This window comes from Triticum dicoccoides, chromosome 6B (assembly GCF_002162155.2).
Source record: "Triticum dicoccoides isolate Atlit2015 ecotype Zavitan chromosome 6B, WEW_v2.0, whole genome shotgun sequence".
Taxonomy (NCBI): Eukaryota; Viridiplantae; Streptophyta; class Magnoliopsida; order Poales; family Poaceae; genus Triticum; species Triticum dicoccoides.
In genome coordinates, this window is record NC_041391.1 from 305,370,816 (window position 1) to 305,389,512 (window position 18,697).

General features: G+C 46.7%; 1 pseudogene; it reads left to right on the forward strand.

The window, feature by feature from the left end:
- The first annotated feature begins 17,812 nt into the window (after positions 1 to 17,812).
- LOC119321123 overlaps positions 17,813 to 18,697 on the forward strand; it is a 9,739-nt pseudogene continuing 8,854 nt past the window's right edge.

The window sequence follows — 18,697 nt, forward strand, 5'->3', positions numbered from 1 at the left end:
CGAAGATCATCCACTAGTGACTTGACATGTTTTGTTTTAATGACCACATCATCCATGTACGTTTCGACTATTTTTCCTATTTGTTTTTCCAGGCACGTTTGAATCATGCGCTGGTAGGTAGCCCCGGCATTCTTGAGTCCGAAGGGCATAGTGTTGAAGCAGAAGGGACCACAAGGGATGATGAATGCGGTTGCAGCCTGGTCTGATTCCTTCATCTTGATCTGATGGTATCCGAAATAGGCATCGAGGAAACAGAGCGAATCGTGTCCTGTAGTTGCATTGATAATTTGGTCAATGCGGGGCAATGGGAATGGATCTTTAGGGCAGGCCTTGTTGAGGTCCTCGAAGTCGACACATAGGTGCCATGATTTGTCCTTTTTAGGGACCATAACCAGATTTGCTAGCCAATCCAAATGTTTGATTTCCCTAATGATCCCAGCCTCCAGTAGCTTGGCTAGCTCTTCTCCCATAGCTTGATGCTTGGGTTCGGAGAATCTCCACAGTGTCTGCTTCAGAGGCTTAAATTCCTTGATTATATTGAGACTGTGTTCGGCCAGTCTTCGTGGGATATGCCAGGCAAAGATATCCCAATTCTTGCGCAAGAATGCGCGTAGGGCGGTGTCCACTGCCGGATCCAGTTGTGCCCCGATGGATGCTATTTTATAGGGGTCCGTCGGGTGTACTTGGAATTTTACTCTTTCCTCGGCTGGCTTGAAATAGGTGGACTTGGATATTTTTATCGTGGATCACCTCGTCCCTATCCACTTTAGCTCGTAGGGTGGTTAATTCTTATGCCGCTAGGGCTTCAGACAGTGCCTCCAGGGCCAAGGATGCGGTCTTGTTTTCGGCACGGAGAGCCTTGTCCGGGTCTCTTGAGATTGTGATGACTCCGTTAGGGCCGGGCATTTTGAGCTTCATGTACCCGTAATGGGGTATGGCTTGAAAGCGTGAGAAAGCATCTCGGTCGAGCATAGCATGATACCCACTGTTAAAGGGGACCACGTGGAAGAGTAACTCTTCAGATCAATAGTTCTCAGGTGTGCCCAACACCACATCCAGCTTGATTTTTCCCGAGCAATGTGCTTCTCGACTTGGGATAATACTTCGAAAGGTGGTGTTACTTTGCTCGATGCGTGACCTATCCATCTGCATCTTATCGAGTGTGTCCTCATAGATGAGGTTAAGTCCACTACCACCGTCCATGAGCACTTTGGTTAGCTGGAAACCATCTACGATGGGGTTTAATACCAAGGCGGCGGGTGCTCGGACAGACCGAGCCTTTGGTTCATCATTTTTTTTGAAGGGAGACCAGCAACGCTGGGCTTTTTCATTATGATAGGAAGGGAGCAATATGTACATTGACCAAGGATGGCCATAAGGAGGAAAAGGAGAGGAAAGTACGAGAAGAAGAAAACCCGACAGGCTAAATCTCTCAGCCTGGGTCCCCGAAGGGCGACAGCAGGCAGGTCGCACCCCCTAGTCTCCACATATCCAAATCTCCTCGAATCTCCTTTAGTGTGGTTTCCACCGCTGAGAATCTATTGTTGAAAATTATGTTGTTCCTTTCAAGCCATATTCTCCAGGACACCAGAATCAGCATTGATTTGATTCCTTTCTTTTGTTCAGCCGCCATCCTAGAGACTATTGATATCCACATCTCTTTGGAGCTTTCTGGGTTTTGCCAAACAAGGGGATTAAGTGAACTGCATCCTGTCCAGGCCGCAGTCTTTTGCCAGATCAGCCGCGCATGCGGGCACTCCCATAGGATGTGCAGCGAGGTCTCCAAATTTCGCACGCAAAGTGGGCAGAAATAGTTGTTTGGCCACCCCCGATGCTGAAGACGATCAGCGCAACACAACCTATCTAGCATGAGCAGCCAGATGAAAAACTTACAGCGAGGGGGAGCCCAAGCCCGCCAGAACATGCATTTGAAGGGAGAATCCACTCTGCCAGCAAACTGCATTTTGTAAGCGGTGATACATCTCCAATGTATCTATAATTTATGAAGTATTCATGCTATTATATTATCCATCTATGATGTTTTATATGCATATGTCATTTAATATGATTTTTGGGACTAACCTATTAACCTAGAGCCCAGTGCCAGTTTCTGTTTTCTCCTTGTTTTTGTGTTTTACAGAAAAGGGATACCAAACGGAGTCCAATTGACGTGCCAATTTTTGAGGATTTTTTATGGACCAAAAGAAGACCACGGAGCATCGGAGTTGAGCCAGAAGAGTCCCGGGCTGCTCACGAGAGTGGGGGGCGTGCCCCCCCTAGGGCGTGGCCCCCTATCTCGTGGACAGCCCGGAGACCTCCCTGACATGAAACCAACGCCAAAAATTCCTATAAATAGAGAAACCTTCAGGAATTAACCTAGATCAGAAGTTCCGCCGCCGCAAGCCTCTGTAGCCATGAGAAATCAATCTAGGCCCTCTCTGGCACCCTGCCGGGGGGGGGCCATCATCACCGGAGGCCATGGAGGAGGATCTCGGAGGGGCCATCGTCGCCATGAAGGCCAAGGACCAGAGAGGGAAAGCCATGGAGGAGGAAGCACAAGGGGGAGAAACTCTCCTCCTCTTTCTTGGTGGCACCGGAGTGCCATCGGGAGGGGAATCATCGCCGCGGTGATCGTCTTCATCACCATCACCATCATCATCACCATCCTCATCTCTTTTACGCGGTCCACTCTCCCACACCCCGCTGTAATCCCTACTTGAACATCGTGCTTTATGCCACATATTATGATCCAATGATGTGTTGCCATCTTATGATGTTTTGAGTATATATCTTTTGTCCTTGAGTTGATTGATGATCTAGATTCGTACGAGTTGTATGTTTTATTATTGGTGCTGTCCTATGGTGCCCTCCGTGTCGCGCAAGCGTGAGGGATTCCCGATGTAGGGTGTTGCGATGCGTTCATGATTCTCTTATAGTGGGTTGCGTGAGTGACTGAAACACAAACCCGAGTAAGGGGATTGTTGCGTATGGGATAAAGGGGACTTGATGCTTTAATGCTATGGTTGGGTTTTACCTTAATGAATCTTTCATATTAGCGGATGCTTGCTAGAGTTCCAATCATAAGTGCATACGATCCAAGTAGGAAAAGTATGTTAGTTTATGCCTCTCCCTCATATGAAATTGCAATGACGACTATCGATCTTGTTAACAATTGCTTAGGACAATTCCGCACACCGATCCATCATTATTCCACACCCGCTATTTATATTATTTAGTAGTATATTCTAACTTTATGATAATAGTACCTACTTTTATATTTTAGCTCTCCGATTTCATGCAAAGTTATCCTCTTTATACCCACAACACAGTTTTATTTCTTGTTGCTAGTTGGAAGCAAATGTTCGGTGCACGTAGAGTCATATCAGTGGCAGATAGGGCTTGAGAGAATATTGATCTTACCTTTAGCTCCTTGTGGGTTCGACACTCCATACTTATCACTTCCATCTTTGGGAATTGCTACGATGATTCCCTGCACTTGGGGATTATCAAGCTCTTTTCTGGCGCCGTTGCCGGGGAGCAATAGCGTGGGGTTGATATTCTCGTGTGGTTGTTTGCTTTCTTCACTAAGTAGATTTTGTTTTTCCTTTTTGTTTCTGTTTAGTTGTGGGTGAAACATACAAAAAAAATTAAAGAATGGAAATACCAAAAATATTTACTTGCCTCTCATGCCTAAAAAGGTTTTTCAGAAAGAGAAGTGATTGGAAAGTTATGCATTGAAGAAGTGAGGGTCGACCTTGAGCACTTGTGTTCATGCTCTCGGAAACAATGTAGAATTATTCATGGAAGTTTCTCTGTAAATAATTATCCCCTTGTATATATCCATTGTATTATAAAAATAATGTGCCAGGCTTTGGTTTTAGTATGATAAGATTGCTTGCTTACTTTGTGCAGAACAAAAACAGAAACTTTGGCTGTAGTGCATGAATTTACATTTTTTACTGGACAGTAAAATGGGTCTGAAACTTTTTGCACATTACTTCTGTACAAATTTTTCAAATTTCCAAATTTATTTCACAATTTTTGGAGTTACAGAAGTTTACTAAACTTCCAGATTAATACAGACTGTCCTGATCTTAACAGATTCTGTTTTTCGTGTGTTGTTTGCTTATTTTGATGCATCTATGGCTAATATGTAGGATATGAACCATAGAGAAGTTGGAATACAGTAGGTTTAACACCAATATAAACAAAGTTTGAGTTAATTACAGTACCTTAAAGTGGTAGTTTGCTTTATTACACTAACGGATCTCACAAGTTTTTGTTTAAGATTTTGTGAATGAAGTGTTTGAAGAACGAGGATTTACCGATGTGAGAAGAATAAAGAGAGACGAGAGTTCAAGATTGGGGATGCCCAAGGCACCCCAAGTAAATATTTCAAAGGATACTCAAGCATCTAAGCTTGGGGATGCCCCGGTTGGCACCCCATCTTTCTTCTTCAACAAATATCGGTATACCTCAGTTTTTGTTTTATTCACATTGTTTGTGCCCTTTGTGTTTTTGTTTTTCTTTAAGAATCATGCTAGTATGAGATAGCTCTTCATTGATTTATAGAATACTTCATGGGCTTCACTTATATCTTTTAAGTATGGTCTTATAGAATTGCTCTTTGTGCTTCACTTAAATCGTTTAAGTATGGTTTTATAGAATGCTTCGTACACTTCACTTATATATTTTGAGCTTGGATATTGGCTAGTCTATATTAATTGTAGAATGCTCCAGGAACTTCACTTATATATTTTGGAGTATGAATAGTACTATAATTTAAAGTGGGTTTGGAAGAGTGTCAACTTTAGGAATTAGTGATCCCACTATCTTGGAGGGTGTTGAATCTTCGTACGATATTTATGAAAGTGGATTTGGAAGAGTGTCAATTTTAGTTAGTATTCCACTATTTCGGAAGAGGTTCCAATTGAGTATGAGAACAAAGTTGCTATTCATGATGCTACTGAAAATTATTATGAGGGAGGAATATGTGCTTGTAGGAGTTGCAATAATGTTAAGTTTCCTCTCTATGTGCTTAAAGTTTTGAAGTTATACTTGTTTTGCCTTCCTATGCTAGTTGACTTTTGTTCCTATAAATTGTGTGCTCACAAAATCCCTAGGCATAGGAAGTGAGTTATATTTAAATATGCTAGTCATATTCTTCATGATGCTCTCTTTGTGTTTCAAATCTTTTCTTTTATGCGAGCATCATTGAAATCATCATGCCTAGCTAAAAGGCATTAAAGAAAAGCACTTGTTGGGAGACAACCCAATATTTACCCTTACTGTTTTTGTGTGTCTTCATGATTAAGCTACTGTAGTAATCATGTTTTATAGCTTTTGTTTCAATAAAGTGCCAAGTAAGACCATTGAGAAGACTTGGGTGAGAGTTAATGTGATCTTGCTGTAAAAAACAGAAACTTTGCACTCACGATATTAGCTGTCATTTTTTACAGAAGAGTGCTTTTGAGTTGATTATTTTTGCAGAAGATTAATAGATAAATTCCTCAAGTCCACCAATTTATTTCATAATTTTTGGAGTAGAAGAAGTATGGTTATTGTTAAGATCATTACAGACTGTTCTGTTTCTGACAGATTCTGTTTTCATCGCATAGTTTGCTTGTTTTCTAGTTTCTATGGCTTATATTTCTCAATATAAATGGTAGAAACGATATGGTACAGTAGGCATTATGTGAAAACAATTATAAACCTTGTCTTTTACAGTACCAAAATGAATGGTTTACTCTTTATCATACTAACCTATCTCACGAAGTTCCATTAAGTTTTGTGTGATTGAAGTTTTCAAGTTTTGGGTGAGATATCGATATGAGGAGAATAAGGAGTGGAAAGACCCTAAGCTTGGGGATGCCCAAGGCACCCCAAGGTAATATTCAAGGAAGACTCAAGCGCCTAAGGTTGGGGATGCCCCGGAAGGCATCCCCTCTTTCGTCTTCAAAACTATCGGTACATCTTACTCGGAGCTATATTTTTATTCGTCACATGATATGTGTTTTCCTTGGAGAATCATTTTCTTTTGTTAGTATTAGCTTGCTGTTATTGAGAATAGTGTTCTGCATCTTTATTTTCAATAAAAATGTCAAGGATAGCCTTTACCATGTTTATTTTGCTAGTATACATGTTGCTGTTTGAAAACAGAAAGTTTACCGCTGTTGCAAAAATTCCCTAGAAAATTCAGAACATGATATAATGTTGAAACTTTTTGCATAATGAGCTCTGATAAATATACTACAGTGGGAATTTTCTCTCATAATTTTTGGAGTTAGGGAAGTATTGATACTCTTGCATTCTTTACAGGTTGTACTGTTTTGACAGATTGCTGTTATGTTTGCATTGTTTGCATATGTTTGCTTGTTTAATGATTCTATTTGAGGATAGGAGTATTAAATATGCAGAGGCATTTAGTATGCAATATTGAATAATAATTCTAGTGATTTGCTACAGTAGAAAATGATAAGGTTTTGCATTGGTTTATACTAACCTATCTCACGAGTTCTTGTTGAGTTTGGTGTGGATGAAGCTTTTGATAAAAAGAGAAACCGTGATATGAGAAGAATTAAGGAGACACAAAAGTTCAAGCTTGGGGATGCCCAAGGCACCCCAAGATAATATTCCAAGAAGTCTCAAACATCTAAGCTTGGGGATGCCCCGTTAGGCATCCCACCTTTCTTCTTCAACAACTATCGGTTAGTATCGGTTGAACCTAAGTTTTTGCTTCTTCACATGAGTTGTGCTATCCTTGCAATGTCATTTTATTTTGTTTTACTTGCTGTTTGAATAAAATCATTGGATCTGAAATTTTGAATAGAAAAAGAACCCTCCCATGGCTAGTTAATTATTTGCCTACTCAGTATCCTTCACTCATATCTTTTGGAGTAGTTTGTCATTTACTCATGTGCTTCATGTATATCCTATGAGTAAATGGGGGGAATGAATTGAATGTCATAAATCTGAATTTATATATGTTTCATATGCTTATAACATGGTTAGTGATGACTTCACACATAGAAAGTATGAGGCATAAAAGTTGTTGAGAGTTGGCAAACGTAGTTTTGGTCATCGTTGCAATTAATAGGAAGTAATAAGGAAAGAGAGGTTCACAAACAAATATATTTTCTTGGACATCTTTTATGATTGTGAAGCACTCATTAAGTATGACATGCTAAAAGAGTTGATGTTGGACAAGGAAGACAACGTAATGGTTTATGTTTTCCGACATCTCAGTTAAAGTATATTGTCATTAACCTTCCAAACATGTTGAGCTTGCCTTTCTCCCTCATGCTAGCCAAACTCCTTGCACCGAGTAGAGATACTACTTGTGCTTCCAAATACCCATAAACCCAGTTTTGCCATGAGAGTCCACCATACCTACCTATGGATTGAGTAAGATCCTTCAAGTAAGTTGTCATCGGTGCAAGCAATAAAAAATGCTCTCTAAATATGCATGACTTATTAGTGCAGAGAAAATAAGCTTTGTACGATCTTGTTGTGGAAGTAATAAAAGCGACAGACTGCATAATAAAGGTCCACATACAAGGGGCAATATAAAGTGACGTTCTTTTGCATTAAGATTTTGTGCATCAACCCTAAACGCGCATGACAACCTCTGCTTCCCTCTACGAAGGGCCTATCTTTTACTTTATGTTTTTACTTTATACTTGAGTCAAGGTGATCCTCGCCTTTCCCTTTTTCATTTTATCCTTTGGCAAGCCCCTCGTGTTTGAAAGATCATGTCAACAATAATGACTGAGAATATAGTTTGTTAGTTCTCAATGAAGTTTCTGAACCATACTTGACATTGTGAATAGATTGTTACTTGATCATGAAATTTTTTATGAGATAAGCTATTATTATGACACATATTGATGCTAGAAAAGGTGATTGAAATTATCATTGATCAAACTTGTGCACCTGCTAGCATTCACACTTCATAAATTATTTTTTATCATTTACCTACTCGAGGACGAGCAGGAATTAAGCTTGGGGATGCTGATATGTCTCCAACGTATCTATAATTTATGAAGTATTCATGCTATTATATTATCCATCTATGATGTTTTATATGCATTTATATGTCATTTTATATGATTGGGACTAACCTATTAACCTAGAGCCCAGTGCCAGTTTCTGTTTTCTCCTTGTTTTTGTGTTTTACAGAAAAGGGATACCAAACGGAGTCCAATTGACATGCCAATTTTTGAGGATTTTTTATGGACCAAAAGAAGACCATGGAGCATCGGAGTTGGGCCAGAAGAGTCCTGGGCTGCCCACGAGAGTGGGGGCCGCGCCCCCCTAGGGCGTGGCCCGCTATCTCGTGGACAGCCCGGAGACCTCCCTGACGTGAAACCAACGCCAAAAATTCCTATAAATAGAGAAACCTTCAGGAATTAACCTAGATCAGAAGTTCCACCGCCGCAAGCCTCTGTAGCCACGAGAAATCAATCTAGGCCCTCTCTGGCACCCTGTCGAAGGGGGCCATCATCACCGGAGGCCATGGATGAGGATCTCAGAGGGGCCATCATCGCCATGAAGGCCAAGGACCAGAGGGGGAAAGCCATGGAGGAGGAAGCACAAGGGGGAGAAACTCTCCTCCTCTCTCTTGGTGGCACCGGAGTGCCATCGGGAGGGAAATCATCGCCGCGGTGATCGTCTTCATCAACATCACCATCATCATCACCATCCTCATCTCTTTTACGCGGTCCACTCTCCCACACCGCACTGTAATCCCTACTTGAACATGGTGCTTTATGCCACATATTATGATCCAATAATGTGTTGCCATCTTATGATGTTTTGAGTAGATATCTTTTGTCCTTTAGTTGATTGATGATCTAGATTGGTACGAGTTGTATGTTTTATTATTGGTGCTGTCCTATGGTGCCCTCCGTGTCGCGCAAGCGTGAGGGATTCCCACTGTAGGGTGTTGCAATGCATTCATGATTCGCTTAGTGGGTTGCGTGAGTGACTGAAACACAACCCCGAGTAAGGGGATTGTTGCGTATGGGATAAAGGGGACTTGATGCTTTAATGCTATGGTTGGGTTTTACCTTAATGAATCTTTAGTATTTGCGGATGCTTGCTAGAGTTCCAATCATAAGTGCATATGATCCAAGTAGGAAAATTATGTTAGTTTATGCCTCTCCCTCATATGAAATTGCAATGACGACTATCGATCTTGTTAACAATTGCTTAGGACAATTCCGCACACCGATCCATCATTATTCCACACCCGCTATTTATATTATTTAGTAGTATATTCTAACTTTATGATAACAACACCTACTTTTATATTTTAGCTCTCCGATTTCATGCAAAGTTATCCTCTTTATACCCACAACATAGTTTTATTTCTTATTGCTAGTTGGAAGCAAATGTTCGGTGCACGTAGAGTCGTATCAGTGGCAGATAGGGCTTGAGAGAATATTGATCTTACCTTTAGCTCCTTGTGGGTTCGACACTCCATACTTATCACTTACACCTTTGGGAATTGTTACGATGATTCCCTGCACTTGGGGATTATCAAGCGGCCGCAACTAAGTATGCTCCTGATGAGGTTGTTTTCCAAGTGATTGAATCTGCAGCACCAGTGGTGAGGCTTGCCTGAGCATTTCGTACCAGTCTCCAGGTGTGGCGGAACTGGTGGAGGAAATCATCAGTGAACGATGGTCTTCTGATGTCTTGAATCCATCTGTGTCCATGCAGTGCGTCCCTGACAGATCGGCCCTTTGCTCTTGTTCATTTATACAGCATCGGAGCAATTTCTCGCAAAGGCAGCGGCCCCATCCATGTAGATTCCTACAAAGCAGTTGCACCGTCACCAATCCTGACCGACTCGCTGCAGTGAAGAGGGCTCGGTCATGCTCATCGCATGGAATGGCCGAGCCGACCCAAGGCCTATTTGGCTCTGTCCAGGACAACCACAACCATCAGAGACGGAGTGCTTTGGCGAATTTTCAGAGATCATGGATCCCGAGGCCACCCAGCTCCACCAGGGAGCAGACTTGGCGCCAACTGACCTTGGTCTTGCCTCCAGAGAGGTTTTCTTCTTGTGCCCAGAGAAACTTTCTGCAGATCTTATCTATGTCTTTGAGGAACCCGACACTCGTGTGGATGGCGGTGAGCGCGAAGATAGGCATAGCTGTGAGCACCGAGCGCACTAGAGCGCGTCTGCCAACGACATTCATCAGTCTACCCTTCCAGTTGGCAAGCTTTGCCCTAATTCTACCGAGGAGGAATTGCAGGTGTACCTTTCTGAGTCTACGTAAGGTGATGGGCAGGCCAAGGTATGTGATCGGGAAGGCAACGCGTGCCCCAGCAAAAGCCCCTAGAACTTGGTCGAGATTGATCTCCTGGCATTGTATGGCAGCAACAGTGGACTTTTGAGGGTTCATCCGAAGCCCTGTGGCCTCACCAAAAAGGCTCATGATTTCCAGTAGGCAGGAAACATCCCCTCCGTTGGGGTTGGAGAAGAGAATAGCGTCGTCCGCATACAGGCTGAGCCTCATCTTGGCATTTCTACTCGGAAGTGGTGCTAGGAGTCCAGAGTTTTGTGCCGTCTGAAGGATACGGTGCGGAGTGTCAATTGCCAAGATGAACAAGAACGGGGATAGGGGGTCCCCCTGCCGCAGGCCTCGCATATGTTTTATCATTTGGCATGAAACTCCATTGAGCAGGACAGTAGAGGACGACGAGGCCAGGAGGACGAAGATCTAGTTGCGCCACCTGACCGAGAAACCTAAATTTTGCAGCAGCTCCAGCATGTACTCCCACGAGATCGAATCAAAAGCCTTGGCAATGTCCAGCTTAAACAGCAACATCTGCTTTTTCTTCCTATGGAAACTGCGGGCGGCATTTCTGACGAAAAGGTAGCTGTCGTGTATGCATCTATTTTTTAGGAAGGCGCTCTGCGCAGGGGATATGATGTTGACCATTTTTGGTGCAAGTCTGATGGACAGAATCTTGGCGATGAGCTTTGCAAAGGAATGCACCAAGCTAATTGGTATGAACTGTCCAATTTCAGAGGCCTCGTCAGATTTGGGCAAAAGCACTACATTTACAGAGTTCAGTATCCCTAAGTTTGAGCAGTTCATGTGGTAGAACTGATTAAGAGCATCAAGAAGATCCTGTTTGATGGTAGCCCAACAGCTTCGATAGAAGATCCCCGAGAAACCATCAGGTCCCGGAGCGCGATCCGTCGGTGTTTGCCTGATTGCCTGCCATACCTCCTCCTCAGAGAATGGGAGGTCCATTCCTTCTCTATCAATCTGCGGCAGGTTGATCGCTTCCCAGTTGATGGTGCAATTTCGCTTGAGCTTCTGGCCTATGATGCCATGAAAGTGGTCGTAGATCACCTCCTCCTTTTTCCTTGTAGTTGGCCATGCTGTAGTTTCCTTTCTTTAGCGATAAGATGAAGTTTTTTCGCCGTCTTGCATTGATCTTGGCATGGAAGAAAGCTGTGTTGACGTCTCCCGCCCTAAGCCAATTTATGCGGGAGCTGTGTTTCTTTCTAGCCCGCTCTATTGTATCTAAACCTAGCAGCCGCAACTTGAGTTTTTTGCGCAGCTCCCATTCAGCATCAGACAGGGACCTGCTTTCCTGAGTGGTGTCAAGGCGCAGGATAATCTCTTGAGCCATGTGGAACTGCAGCTTTGCGTCACTAAACAGTCCTTTACTCCACCTCTTCAGGGCACTGTCCGTGCGCTGCAGCTTGACGTGCAGGGAGAGGATCTTGCAGCTAGATTGGATTGGCCTCATCCAAGCATCGGTGACAGTCTCATGGAACCCTGGGAACTTTGGCCAAAAAGCTTCAAAGCGAAACCTCGTTCTGCCAGAGGGAGCGCATGCATTTGCCAGGATCAGAGGGCAATGATCGGATACAGAGGTTGACGCGGCGTGCAGCAGGTGTTGAGGGAAGAGGGTGCCCCACCTCACGTTGCAGAACACACGATCAAGTGCAACAAGTGTAGGATTGTGCTGCTCATTACTCCAGGTATATTTCTTATTTTTCCTTCTAATCTCAAATAGCTCAGCTCTATTGAGGGCCGCTCTGAACTTTTCCATGAGGCGTCGGTTTAGATTCAGGTTTTTTTTATCCCTAGCTTCATAGATGAGGTTAAAATCTCCGAGGGCGAGCCAGGGGCGACTAAAGACAGGCGCATCAGAGCATAATTCGTCAAGGAAAACCTCTTTCTGGTTGTCATCAGTTGGGCCATAAACTGTTGTGAGACAGAAATCCTTATCCTCCGTCAGCAAGTTGACAGTTGCTGTCAGGGAGAACTAAGAGGCGATATAGTTACTAAGGTGAACTAGTGAGCTATTCCAGAAGATGCTGATTCCACCCCTAGATCCAAGGGCAGGCAGGTGGCAAACTTGACCCAACGTCGCCCCCCAATCTCCCTAGCAAGTGCATCAGTCCAGTCACTAATTTTCGTCTCTTAAAGACAGACAATTGCCGGTTTCCAAGCAGCTAAGCTTTCCTGAATGGCATGGCGTTTAGCAGGTAAATTTAGGCCTCTAACGTTCCATGATATTATAGTGCATTTCGGACAACTCATGGGGGAAACAAGTTTGCCAGCAGCGAAACATCACTAGAGTTGTACAAACACAGGGTACACCAGCCCAACTAGCAGGCAGCAGCGAACGCGAGCACCACCAATAGCCCCTGCTCCTCGTTGCCTAAATGCTGCGACTAGCACTAATCCTACCGACTGAAAAGAGAAACACATTCCTAATTCTAACTGGCGCACCACCGTCCTCTACTGGATTACATGAAGTTTTGCTAACATGGAGCACTCATTCAGCGGCTGTGGCCGGGCCACCAAGTCCTGCTGCTACGCGAAGAGCTGCGTCATTAAGGTGAGTGAGAAGCTCGAGACCATGGATGTCCTCCTGGGAGAGTGGTTCTTCAAGGCACTGCACAAGCTTCTTGGCCGCATATGCTGTCATCTTGCCGCTCGGGCCGAGGATGCCAAGGCCTTGGACAATTCTCAGGGAAGCACGACTCGCGACCGGGACGTTGTTCTTTGCTTCGGCTTGACGGGCACTCCGCCTGGAGGGGCCCAGCGGCTTCTTGGGCTTTGCAACATCCGGCGATGGCACATTTGGAGTGCCGATGATGGGCTTTTGAACATCGGAGAAGAGGGCACGGACGACGTTCTGCTTGCTTTTGTCTTCCTGGGAGCTGCACTGCCCAATCTTGAGGCCGTCCATCTGCGCGATGACCAGGGGAAGGTGCACCGGCACCACGGCCGTCGGGGTAGCTGGCTTGGACGTCTTCAGGGCGGGGCTTGGGCGACTGCGTAGAGGGGTACGAGCGCGGCTGAGGGTGGAAGGGGTCTGGCGGCCATCTGTCGTTGTCTTGGAGAGCTTCTCCTATGGCATTGGTGAGAAGGACAGCGGCTGGGCCAGAGCGGCTTCTATTGTGGCGTTCACCTCGAAAACCATGTTGCTCGTCCAGCGGGGTGGGGTGATGGAGTCACGCTTGTTTGCAAAGAAACAAGCCACATGGTCTTCGAGCTCATGAGCTGGCGGATGGAGCGGCGCGTCAGTCGTTGCTGGAGGAACCCGAGGAGGGCAGGCCGCTCTGGTAGGACGCAGGAGACCGCGGCTCGCGAGGGGTCCAGTCCTCGACGCGGTCGATGTGGAAGAGCAGGGAGCTGCGCTCCCCCTCAGGAGGCGGTGGGACAGCACAGTTGGCCCTGAGCAGCGGCGAGTAGCCCAACATCTCCATCATCCGTCCGACGCCCTCCTCGAAGCTGGAGAGGAAGTGGCGGGTGGGGATGTCCGTGAGGTTCCACACCCACACCCAGGCGGTGAACGTGCGTGTGTCCCGGCACTCGAAGGTGTGGCTGTCAAGCCGGTCGATGATGCAGAACTTTCCCAGGACCTCCTTTGCCCCCTCCAGGGACCACATGTCAAGGGGAAGGTGCTCGATGACGACACGGGCGTGCAGCATCCAGGTTTGGCGGACCGCGTGCTCGTCAGGGCGCCAAGGCTTGCTGAGGAAGGAGACGCCCTCGACATTGATGTTGTTGTAGCGCAGGGCGGCGTCGCGGTGAGCCAGGTCCTCGAAGTGGATGAGGAAATCTTCGGGGTGGTGGCACGTGAACCTCAGCAGATGCGGCCCGATGCGCAGCTGCGCCTCGATAGCGCGCCCCACCATCATCGGGTTGATGGCGTGGAAGTTATCCGTGGCCGTGAGCAGCACGACATGGTTCTTGAGGATGAAGCATTGGTGCTCCATGGCCCACGTGCGGATAACCACGCCATGGCTGTGTCGTTGACAGCGCGGCGGGGAAGCAGGGACGAAAGAGGCCGGTTCATCTTTGGCCATAAAGGTTATTGCCGTGTTGTTCCATGGGCTCAGTTTGCTAACTTGATGGACTTCGGCGAGGTCACATAGCGCCCGTTTGCGCCAGTTGTTAGAGGCAAAAGTCTCAAAGATTGTCAGGACGTTGAAATTGTCCTTCTCTGGTGAATATCCTCCTGCGGTTGTGGTGAGGATTGACTCCCCACTTTTTGCTACCTGTCGGAGTACCCATCATGCCCAGAGGCTGTGTGTTGAGACTGTGTGCGGAGTAGTATGGATTGGGTAGGGTTTGTCCAATAGTTCGTCAAGAACGAACCTATGTCCCGTGAAGGGCTTGTTCTTCCTATCCGCAGCCCGATTGTCGGGTGACCCACCGGGGTATATTCTTTTAGCCCGGGCCGCACTCTGCGTCGACGTGGCGGGCTCCAGTTGAGTTTTCTGGGCCCACCATATGCTTTCCATCGCACAATACTTTTGTATTACCTGCAATAACTCCGTGAAGCTCTGTATGTGGCGGCGGTCAAGGGCATTCAATATCCCTTCATCTGTGCAGTTACGGTGGAAGACCGAGACTACGTCATTGTCCGAATAGTCCTTGATCTTGTTTTTAACAAGCAAGAATCTGGCCCAGAAGTGGTGGACCGTTTACTGGGGCTGCTGCCGTAAATACATCAGGTCATATATATCTGGAGGACCTGAGTTTCTTGGAGAGTATAGATTGTGGTGGGTGGGTGGATTGAATTTTGAATCCTGTCCCACGTCCGTGTTTGGAGCTGGTATGGCTTCTGCAGTGATCAGTTCTGGTCCAGCTAAGCGCGAGGGCTCTTGCGACCGCGCCGCTGAGTCAGAGTCCGGCGGGAGTAAAGTCCCTCCCAAAGGGGAAGCATCCGGCTCGGGGGATTCGGGGACCCGAACATACTTGGTCCTTAATATGGAGGGGGGGGGGAGTCGTCGGTGGCCGGTTCCTCGACTATCGCCACGAAGTGGGTGACCGGTGGGTGATTGATTTCCCTCTGGTCGAGGTTGAGCCCGATCCGATCATAGTTCGTTGAGACCCCCAGGGCAGCGATGCGGTCTAGCGGTTCGTTTAAAGACGGAACATCTGCCGGATCCAGTTTTTCGGAGTACTTGGGACCAATGCGAGGACGGTGTCCGGCGGCCGTGAGGGGACTTGCGGGCTCGATGGCCGTGCGTGCCTTCATGGTAAAACCGCCGAACCGAAGGGTCTGCCCTAGAGCCAGGCACCCTCCGGAAGTGATGTTGTCATTGATGACCAGGTGAGCCATAGATCGCTTTTGGCAGACATCACAACGAAGCTCTCAATGAAAGCACCAATGTCGGTGTCAAAACTGGCAGATCTCGGGTAGGGGGGGCCCAAGCTATGCGTCTAAGGATCAATGGTAACAGGAGGCCAGGGGACACGATGTTTACCTAGGTTTGGGCCCTCTTAGTGGACGTAAAACCCTACTCCTGCTTGATTATGATTATCAAATAGGAGGATTACAAGAGATGATCTACCTCAAGATCGTGATGGCTAACCATAGATGGCTAGCCTATGAGGATTCCGATGATGGTAAAAAGTTCCCCTCTACGGTCTAACCCCCCCGTTTATATACACACAGGAGGGGGTCTATAGATGGTACAAAGTCGGGTTATCAGGGAAAGAAACCTCCGGACTCTATTCTTGCCGTCCACGCGTTGAGAAGTCCCATCCGGACATGGTAGATGATCTTCGACGTGATCCTATGCGGCCCATGCAGCGCCGCCCAAACTCCTAGGCCGGACATCTATGGACCCCCAAATCCAGGACTCCCTCACCGTCCCTGGTGGTCACTGCAGCGCCCGTAGGCCCCACAACTCTGTCCTTGGACATGGCAACAACTGGATTGTTGTTCGCCCCGCTCCGGACGACGTCGCTTGCCTGGCTAGGATCGTCAAAACATTGCAGAATCTGTTCAGCGCCTCCGCCTCCTCTACCACCGTCCGTAGGCGTTGGCGCTGGAAGCTTGAATGTAGACGGAGTGCCCACCATCACATCCTTCTTCTTGGGCGCATGGGTGGTGAAGAAGATGTTGATAAAGCTGGCGCGTAGAGTGCTGAATCAGGTTTACACACAAGATCCCCCTACCTGGCGCGCCAAAGATGTCGTGCATACGATGATCTATGGGACCTGCCCCATACCCTTTGCGGTTCGACTATGGGGATCCATGCACACAAAGAGTAGAATCAGCAGACCACACAAGCGTTTACCCAGGTTCGGGCCGCCGTGAGGCGTAAAACCCTACTCCTGCTTTGTTATTGGATGTGTTTGAGCTCAAGTACAAGGAGAGCAGCTTGCCGATAAGGTGTGCGGAAAGTGCAGCTGCACGTGTAAATGAGCAAAGTGTCAACCTTTGTAAAGGTAGCCATCTGCCTCCTTCTATGGATGAAGGGGTCACTACAGTGACAAAATGGTAATTACAAGTCTAGAATAGTGGGTACAGTGCTATCATACCTAACCCTGCCGAATTAGGACAAAAGCAATAAATGCGTGTGAGGTGTCACATTGGGGATGTTCTCCGGCAAGGATCGCCTCTCCTTCTGTGTCGTTCGCCCAACTACCTCCTATTTCGTTGCCACGCCTCTAGGACGGGTGGAAATAAACTTGTCTCTTCGGCGGTGAGTTGACGCATGCCCAAACAAGCCTCACCAAACTACTTGCCTGCTCGACACCTACTTGACAAGCGACGGGCTAATCGCTGAGGTGGAGCGGTGGCAAGATAGTGGGAGCTTGTCGGTGTGTAACTTGCCGACAACTTGAGTCTTGATCTTCGGTACTAACTTAGTACTTCTCTATGACCTACCTAGAGGTCTTCTTCATGGTTTCATAAACCAAGTCTTGAGTCTTGTTTGGAGTTGTCCTCCAACAAGCCCCGCCGTCGGGAAGGCTACTACTGCTTGTGCACAAGTCGGGGTACTAAGGCACCCATGTCTTAGTACACCGACACATGGTGATGAGGTTGTCGATCCGAGAGCAGATCTTTCCGGGGGAGGGGGGATGATGCGGTGCACCCTTCGGTCATCCCCATGGACACCACACCGACTCATCAAGCACCAAGTGGACCAATGACAAGAGCTCGCACATGTGCCATCCAAAGCGAGGTGAACTCAGTCCTCTTCGAGCTTGACATGAATATGGATGGGACTTGGTTACTACCTAATCATGGAACCATCTCGAGTAAGGAGCTGGCGGTGGTAGTCGTATCTGTCATATGGGCCATCTCGAGTAGTCATAATAAGGATGCTATTAAGTTCCAGCCGATTCGCTCTATGGAGCTTATCAGGGAGATGATCCAGGCACTAGATATTTCAGAAAGTGCCGCGACCATGCTAAGGCCGGGAGAAGTTTGGCTACAACTGAAGGTTGTGTGAAGATCAACACTGATGCTATGATGAACGCAGTAGCAAAGTCCTCAGGAGCAGGGATTGTAGCCCGAAATCACAATGGTGAGTTCTTGGCTGGAATCTGCAAATATAATGATACAATATACCCCTATATTAGTGAACTATAGGCAGTTCGGGAGGCAACATGTCCTCATCGAGACGGATTGTCTGATAATTCAAGATGAATGGAAGGATGGTACGTTCAGTTCCATGAAGACCATATATTCAGAGAGATTCAACCACTTCTCTCAATTTTGCAGGAATTTGATATTACCTATGCTCGAAGACGCCAATGAGGTAGCTCATAGGTGTGCTAAGGAAGCTGTAATTAGTGTTTTCAGTGTAACCTCTTTTCGTGTACGAGTTCCTGCTTGCTCTTGTGCAGTCGGACTCTGTTCGCCAATACGTTGAATAAAATGTCTTGAATGACGGTTCTAAAATAAGACTAGGATACCATCCAACTTCACGGGGAAAGGGCTTTTGAAGATGAGTCAATTCTCTCGCTATTGTTCTATAAAAAATATATTCTCTCGCTATCTCGCTCAAAAAAAAAGAAAAGAAAAACAGAAGGAAAATGCTTTTTTTTTTGAACAAGGAAGGAAAATGCTCTTGCCATCACTCAAAACACCTTCCACCATCCCGTCCGTGCCTCTCCTCTTCCTCTCCTGACCTAGCTGAAGCTCCGATCTACCCAAGCTCCAACCCGACCCGATGCAGCTATAGAAAATATCTCCAGTCTATCACCGGCTGCTGAGGGCCACCGCCGACGCCTCAGACCTGCAACCCCTCTTCCCCTGCCCGCCCCCAACCCGCCACCTTTCGCGTCCCCCGTGATGTCCCGGTGGGCGCCGGAGATCAAGGTCTATAGCCGCAGGAACCCCCGCAAAAACCCTAAACCCCCTCCTGAAGACCCTACCCCCGACCCCAATCCCCCTCCAGAACCTA